The sequence below is a fragment of the Lagenorhynchus albirostris genome, chromosome 5, assembly GCF_949774975.1.
Source record: "Lagenorhynchus albirostris chromosome 5, mLagAlb1.1, whole genome shotgun sequence".
NCBI classification, from domain to species: Eukaryota; Metazoa; Chordata; class Mammalia; order Artiodactyla; family Delphinidae; genus Lagenorhynchus; species Lagenorhynchus albirostris.
Window position 1 is genome coordinate 90,284,239 of NC_083099.1, and position 8,171 is coordinate 90,292,409.

At 37.1% G+C, this 8,171-nt stretch overlaps 1 long non-coding RNA gene across 1 annotated transcript; it reads left to right on the forward strand.

Annotated features, from left to right (window-relative positions):
• The first annotated feature begins 230 nt into the window (after positions 1-230).
• Positions 231-5,010, forward strand: LOC132520615 (uncharacterized). The gene is made up of 3 exons (XR_009540581.1): positions 231-473; positions 1,112-1,273; positions 4,914-5,010. It is a non-coding gene; the product is annotated as an uncharacterized LOC132520615 (long non-coding RNA).
• Positions 5,011-8,171: the final 3,161 nt, after the last annotated feature.

The following is an 8,171-nucleotide window of genomic DNA, read 5'->3' on the forward strand; positions in this document are numbered from 1 at the left end:
GGTACTTAACTTCTGATCATTCTGCTAATATTTCCAGGGGCTGTGTTTCTTTGTAAGGTTAGTTCAGCGATGATTACATATTAATCAAATGTATTTATGTTCTTTTTGGATCTGTTCCATTCTGTGGACAATAGTAGCACCTTAATTTTAACAACTGTGAGATTCTCTATTTGGGGAAGGGGTGGATGATAGAAATAGATTATATAAACACATGGTGCAAAATTCAAAATATAAGAAAAGATACATGAGCTTTTCAGCTTCGACATGTAAAGCTTGGAAGCTGTCTCTTCTACCGTCACAACAAGAAAAAACTGAACAAACTGAAAAATCAATGGCTTTTTTAGATCCTTTGGAGAATTGGGGTCACCGGACTAACCACCACCTCAAAAACAGGAGAGATAAATGAATGCAGAGAATATAGATCAACCTACCTGCAGCAAAAGCATGATGGGAACCCTTAAATAATAACTTTGGTAATTGCGAGAGGCTGTGTGAACTAGCTTGAGAGTTATAAACTTCTGGGAACCATCATGCTTTTACACTTTCCTGAGTTTTACCTCTGGGAGCCCCACCAGGTTCTCACAGAGGAAACTTCCCCATGTTTGACCTGGAGGAGAGGGAAAGTAACCCTTTTGAAATAAGCCCAGAACATTCTCTGTAACGAAGTCCTATCAGACAAGGAAAAAACTGAAGCCTTATCAGGCTTGGAGGAAGGGTAATTACCTAACTCCAGTCCCTTTTAGAACTTCAAGTCTCACCTAAGGGAGAAAAAATGCTGAGAAGCACTTGTAAAGGTTACAGCCCAGGGACACAGGACCACTCAATGAGAGTGGTCATCGCTACTGATCTCATTTATATGAAAAGGATAGTAAAGGAATATGAGCATCTATCTGTCTACAAATTTAATGACTTAGATGAAATGGACCAATTTTGTGAGAGACACAAGCTACTAAAATTCACACAAGAGGAAATGGATACTCTGAATAGGACTGTATCTATTAAATCAATAATTACTAACCTTCCAAAACAGCATCAGGCCAAGGTGGTTTCACTGGTGAATTCTACCAAATATTTGAGAGAAATGATACAATTTTTCTACAATCTCTTCCAGAAAATAGAAGCATATCATTCTGTGAGGCCATCATTACCCTAATACCAAAACCAGACAAACATTACAAGACCAATATCTCATGAACCAAAGATATAGTCATACCTTGGAGATATTGCAGATTCAGTTCCAGACCACTGCTAATAAAGAAAAGATCTCAATAAAGTGAGTCACAAACTTTTTGGCTTCCCAGTACATGTAAAAGTTATGTTTATACTGTAGTCTATTATGCATGCAATGGCATATGTCTTAAAAAATGTACATCATTTAAAAATCCAAACCGAAAAACAATTACAATAGTAACATCAAACATCACCAAAACAAACATAATGATGGAAAAGTTTGAAATATTGTGAGAATTATCAAGATGTGATACACAAAGTGAACAAATGCTGCTGGAAAATAACACTGATACACTTGCTCAATGCAGGGTTGCCGCAAACCTTCAATTTGTAAAACATGCAGCATGTGGGAAGCGCAGTAAAGTGAAACACAAGAAAATGAGGTATGCCTGTACAAAAATCCTCAACAAAAATTAGCAAATTGAATCCAACGTTTGAAAAGAATTATAAGCCACAACCAAGATGATTTAATAAGTAAACTGTTACATCCATACAATGGAGTATTATTCAGCAATAGAAAGAAAGGAGCTATCATGCCATGAAAAGACATGGAGGAAACTTAAATGCATATTGCTAAGTGAAAGGAGTCAGTCTGAAAAGCCTACATACTGTATCATTCTCTAAAAATTAATAAACAGGAATCTCAATTAAAATAAAGTCAGGAGGCCAGAAGGGGGAGCTCTTACACCCTACAATAGCAGAGCCAACAGGAAAAAGAAAGACTTCCTCTTGTTTCCTGGCAACGACTCAACCAATGAAAAGCCATGGACTCTTTGTTTACTATAGCCCTCCCAAGTCCCTTTTCCCCTCTATAAAAGAGTTCTTTCCTTACTGTGTGAGGAATTGGCACTTGGCTCACTAATGTTGCAAACCCTAAATTGCAATTCTTTGTTGATCCGAATAAACCAATTTTTGCTGGAGAAACAACTAGCTGTTTGTTTTAGATCAACAATTCTAACCACATGACATTCTGGAAAAGTAAAACCTAGCAACAGTAAAAACGGGTTGCCAGAGGTGGGGGTGAGAATAGCAGGAAGGATGGCTAAGCAGGTGGAGCTTAGGGTTTTTTTAGGGCAATGAAACTATTTTGTATGATACTGTAATAGTGGGTACATGACGTTCATTTGTCAAAATCCATGGAACTCTGCAACACAAAGAGTGAACTTTAATGTAAACTGTAAACTATGGTTAATATATCAGTATTGGTGCATCAGTTGTAATAAATATATCAGACTAATGCAAGGTGTAAATAATAGGGGTCCCAAGAAGTGGGTAAGTAATAAAAGTATATTATTTTTAAATGTTAAGAAAAGATACATTATAATTATTCCCTTTTACTCCTCTCTCTTAGCCATCTAGTTCTCCACAGAATCACTCACTAGTTACCGGTTTCTTTATATAGTCTTAAATAGAGGTATAATACATATGAACATGTATATGCATATACATGTTTTTGGTGGGTTACAGAAATGAAAACATTCTATACATATTGTTCTATACCTTCCCTTTCTCAACACACAATATGTAGGAAAATGTGCCAGGGTATCAGCACGCGTAGAACTTCTTGATCATTTTTGACAATTTCATAATATTCCACTGATAGATATGCCATCATTATTCAACTCATATTAATGAATACAAATTATTTTTCATCTTTTGCTATAATGAAGACTCTGCAATTAATATCTTTATATGAATGTCATTTGAAGTAGGATTACTTAGTCTAAATATATGTGCATTTCAGAATATCCCACCAGCAATGTTTGTTTCCCCACATCCTCATCATTTTATTGTAAGCAAACAGTATCACTTATTATGGTGTTAAACTTTTCATGGCTCTTGTACATGTAAAAATTACTTTTCTTCTGTTTCCTTTTCTGTAAATTGCTTAACCCCTTTCCAGTTTTTTCTCTTGGGTCATCCATTATTTTCTTATTGGATTGCAGACAGTCTTTAGTAAGTAAATTTTCTAATTACCTATGATAAAAGTTGCAAATATTTTCCCCAGTTTGTTGGCTGACTTTTGACTTTGTTTATGGTGTATTTTTCTATGAAGATTTTTAAAAATTTTTAATCTTGTCTAATTTTTCTATTGCAGCTTGATAATGTTTTAATATTTTATAGAACTAATCTCTCCTCATTTTTTATTTAAGAATTCTCCTGAATATACTTGTTCATTTATTTTTTCCGCATTATTTTAGAATCATCTTGTCTAGTTAAAAAAAGTTTGACATTTGTATTTGAATAATGTTAGATTCATAGATTATTTAGAATTAACATCTCTATAATGTTAAATCAACTTTTCTTAACATGATATGCCTTTCCATGGATTCAAGTCTTTTATGACCTTCAATAATATTTTATATGTATATAGTTTTTATAGGTTGTTAAATTTAATCTTTTTGCCATCTTTTTATCTACTATATTTTCTGATTTAATATATATGTGTACACATATATACATGAAAGCTATTGATTTCTATAAGCAGTTTCATATTTTGTACCCAAACTATTACTGAATTTACCTGAAAGAATCCAAGAGAACCACCTACAGTATGATGTTAACTTTTCACCATTAAGTATGATTGATTTCTTTTTTAAGAAATGCTTTATGGGATTTTAAAGCTTTCTATTTTTAGTTTAAAAGAATTTAAAATTTTTAACAAATGCTTTCCCTGCAAAGGATGTAAGTAGGATGGGCTCCTCTATTCCCATTGATGCAGCAGAATTGGAGCTTCCTGCTCCATCAAGCTGAGGCTCTGCTAGATTTGAGTTTTTGTTTCCCAGGGTAAAATTCTTTCATCAAGGGGTACAACAAATGTTCTTTTTTTTTTTTTTTGCTTATGTAAATTATTTTTATTATAATGTTTGGTAAAAATATATCAATATAATGTTGGTATAAATGCCTTATGCTTATATAGCTATAAAACCAAAACATATAAACAAATTCAATATAAATAAAGTCAGATAAGCTTCACTTGAACAATATTTGATGTGACACTTGATGTCGTTTTGTTGAAATTAAGACCCTACCTGAAATGTGAATCGGTATGATATAGATTCTTTGGAGTTCAGTGATCCATCTCACAACTCTTGACTGCCCATTGGGGAAGATGCCTGACCTTGGGGAGGGGGGACAACAAAGGTTCTGTTAAACTGGACTTTGAGACCAACACCTGGCTCTTTGAGTTTCTAATGCCAGTGAACCACCAGGAAAAGAAGGGGTTACTGTACTGGCTGAGATGAATGATCCTGCACAATACACAATGGAGGACAAGGTCTGGAACACAGGAGAGTCTCTGAGGGGCCTCTTAGTACTCCTATGTCTGTGAGAAAATTAATAGAAAACTTCATCAGTTGCTAATGATTCCAGACTTTTAGGAATGACAGTTTGCATCACCCCAGTAGGCAACAGCCTAAGACCTGAAGTGTTTGCTAAGAGCAAAGAGATATGGAATGGATAGTGCTAGAAGGAAGATAGAAATACCAGCAGTAACCACATGTTCAGTTATAAAAACAGGGCCTGTAGTAGTTATGAGTATTTCATCCCAACTTTGAAGTGAATGTGTGTATTCTTTTCTTTCCATTTCAGTTCTTTTTCTTTGCTCTCCCCCCACCTTCTCTTCCCCTGTTATCTAACCTAAGATGTGTTAATAATGGTTAACCTTATGGCCTGGTATTTAGGTTACAGGATATCAGAGGGGTAGTGTGATGCAACCCAATGAGGAATGGACATCTCCAGTGACTGAGGTGGTGTGGAACTCTATGTCCTCTGGGGAGAGGGTAAGTTTTGATTTGTACAGGGATAGATGAATCATTTTAAGTGGAAGCATAATTTTTCTACTGTCTTTATTTGTAAGTTAAGTATGGCTGGAAGTAAATATATCAGAACCCGTTTTTAAGGTTTATGATTAGAGAGTCAATAGAGAAACTGCATAAGATTTGGAAGACAGAGACAAAGCAGCTGCCATTACTTTCTGAAGGTTTCCATGGTTAGGTGTGCTGAGCGAAAGACGCAGAGACAGCAAGAGATCCAGGTTACCTTCACACTCTCTCCTCTGGATGCAACTCTTCCTCCCACCTGCCAGTCCTACTGAGCCACAGCACCCCAGGCTGACCACCGTCCATGGGGGCAGCAGCTTTCTGTAGATGTCACCAGCTTTCCTTCACAGTCTCCCCTGGCAGCTGCCTAGATTCTCTTTCAAGCTCCCAACTTGCTTCAGTGCTTCAGGAGGCTGGCTAGGAGATTGTCTCTGATCCACCAGCTTCCCTTTGGAGGAGGGCCATCTTCTTCCACAATTGTTCTTCTTATTCCTACAATAACCCTTTATTCCATAATACCCATAGTAGTTCTGCTCTCCTGATGGAACCCTGACTATCACACTCATATTCCTTTCTACCTTCAGAAATTACTGTCTCTGATCCTTCCAACATTTACATTTGATTTTATTTGATATTATTAATGTATTCCTCATAGGTTGTAGGTTTCAGAGCTAAGCAAGCCAGCCTCCCTCCTATCCCAATTGAAATTTTCCCATTCAGTCACCAGGGACAAAGCAGTAACCCTCTCCCCACTCTGAGGAGGGCTGTCCAGTGTGTACCACAACAGAGAAGTCACTGAAGAGGAGAATACACTTCACTTATGGACAGAAAGTCCCAAGAGAAAGAGAGGTGGACCTGCATTGTCTGTGTTTCTCCAGAATGATGTAGTCATGGATGTCATGCTCTCCCAAGTTTCACCAGGCAGATAAGTTACTCCTCCCAGGAAGAGCAAGTGATGATCTCTGAGGAACCCCACAAGTGTAGATTCTAATGTGGTCCAGTCTTTGGGTGTAGGGGACAGCACCTCACTGGAAACTTGGGGACCTGAGACTTGGGGTTCCACCTTGACACATTTCACTTGCCCTTCTGTCACTGCAGCTTGAAGATCCTTCTTGTAAATATTTACTTTAGTTATGGCTCCCTGGACTGACATTTCCTATTTATAATTCTATAGACTGACTGACTTATTACTCATGTCAACCCCTTCTTGCCTGTATGAGTTCTTTCTTAAAGAACCATAAATTCTACCATATGAGAAAACATAATTCTATACTTGCTTTCCCATTATCCCGTGATGCTAGGGATTATCCTGAATCGCTGTTCTGGCCAGTGAGCCATAGAAATCTGCAAAGTGGAGTGTTGTTCTTGAAAACCTTCTGTTTTCCTAATAAAAGGTGATAGACACAGGTATCACCAACCCTCTCTCCTTCTTCCTGTCTTGCACATGCAAGTATCTTCTAATGCTATTTGTTGAGACAACAAAAACAACAAAGGAAACGTCATTATGCATATAAATAACCCTCACCAATTATTCTGAACTGGGAAGGGGAGGGTCTTGGCTAGAGGATACTTATGTCAGATTTGGATGCTTTCTGCCTGTCTGTCATTAATTATAAGGCTATCAAATAATAAGTCTGATCATTAATATTTTTTTCTCAACATGGTTACCTTAGTTACAAAAAAAAAAATTTAGTACCTTTTTCCTGGGCTCTCACGTTGTTAGTACCTTAGCCGTTCTCAAATGTGAGTATACATCAAGAACACCTGGATGGTTTGTTAAAATACAGATTTCTGGGCTTCTCTGGTGGCTCAGTGGTTGAGAGTCCGCCTGCCGATGCAGGGGATACGGGTTCGTGCCCCGGTCCGGGAAGATCCCACATGCCGCGCAGCAGCTGGGCCCGTGAGCCGTGGCCGGTGAGCCTGCGCGTCCGGAGCCTGTGCTCCGCAACAGGAGAGGCCACAACAGTGAGAGGCCCGCGTACCGCAAAGAAAAAAAAAATACAGAGTTCTGGGACCCATGAAACCCATCCCCAGTTTCTGATTCAGTAGGTCTGGAATGGGTCTAAGAATTTGCATTTCTAATATGTTCCCAGGTGATGGTAATGGTACTGATCTGGGGACCACGCTTTGAAATTTGCTCTTTTACAGTATCAATGCTGTGTTGTCTTTTTCCACACTTATTTTGGGATAATAGACCCCAGATGATGTCAGATTCTGTGAGCAGGCGTATTATGTTAAATTTTGATAAAGTAGAAGTGCTGAAGTGACTCAAATGCAAAAAACACATTATCAAAAGTTGCCTTCTCAAAAAGAAAATAGTTTTCTTCTCACATCTCTTTAATGATTTCTTGTACAAATCTCTTTAAATTTTAGGAACAATATGTAAAAAGAATAATTAATAATCAGTATTTCTTAACACATGAATTTTTAACAAAAATTAAGTGAGAAAGTTAAACCACTTTCTGGTTTGATAATAATTGAATACTTTACTTTTTTTGAGTGGGGGGGAACTAATGGAAGACCACATGATTTTAATTTAGTTTTGGATGTCATTGGTTTAATAGCATTTTTATCAAGCATCCTTCTAAGGATAAACCTATTGGAAGATAATGTATTATCAAATAGACTGGTCTAATTTTCTATTTGCAAGTTAAATGAATTAATACACCTGACATTTGCTTTATCTTCATATGCAACTGGAATTTTCTGATGTATGCTTTGATGATTACTATCATTCAGCTTTCTTAAAGAACCTAGGCATCTCATTAGTATTCTCTTACTGAGCAGTGTGATCATTTGTGCAGCAGCTGGAGAAGGATCATATATTTCACTGGACTCCTTGGATTAATGGCAAGAAATGCTCTGGTAGTAACCCATGAATAAAAAACAGGAACCTTTCAGAAAGCTTCTCATATTAATGAGCTTATCTTTTTCAGAGTAAGTGATTTTTTTTAATGCTTATAATAAAGATCTACTTGGCTCTCTATCTAGTATTTCTCTACCACCAAATCTAGGAAGGCATGGTCTCTCTCCATCTATAGTTTCAGCTCCACCCAACAATTTGAGGTTAGTTCTGGCTTTGATCGAGAACCATTTTAAAAACCCTGCAGGATGAAGCTC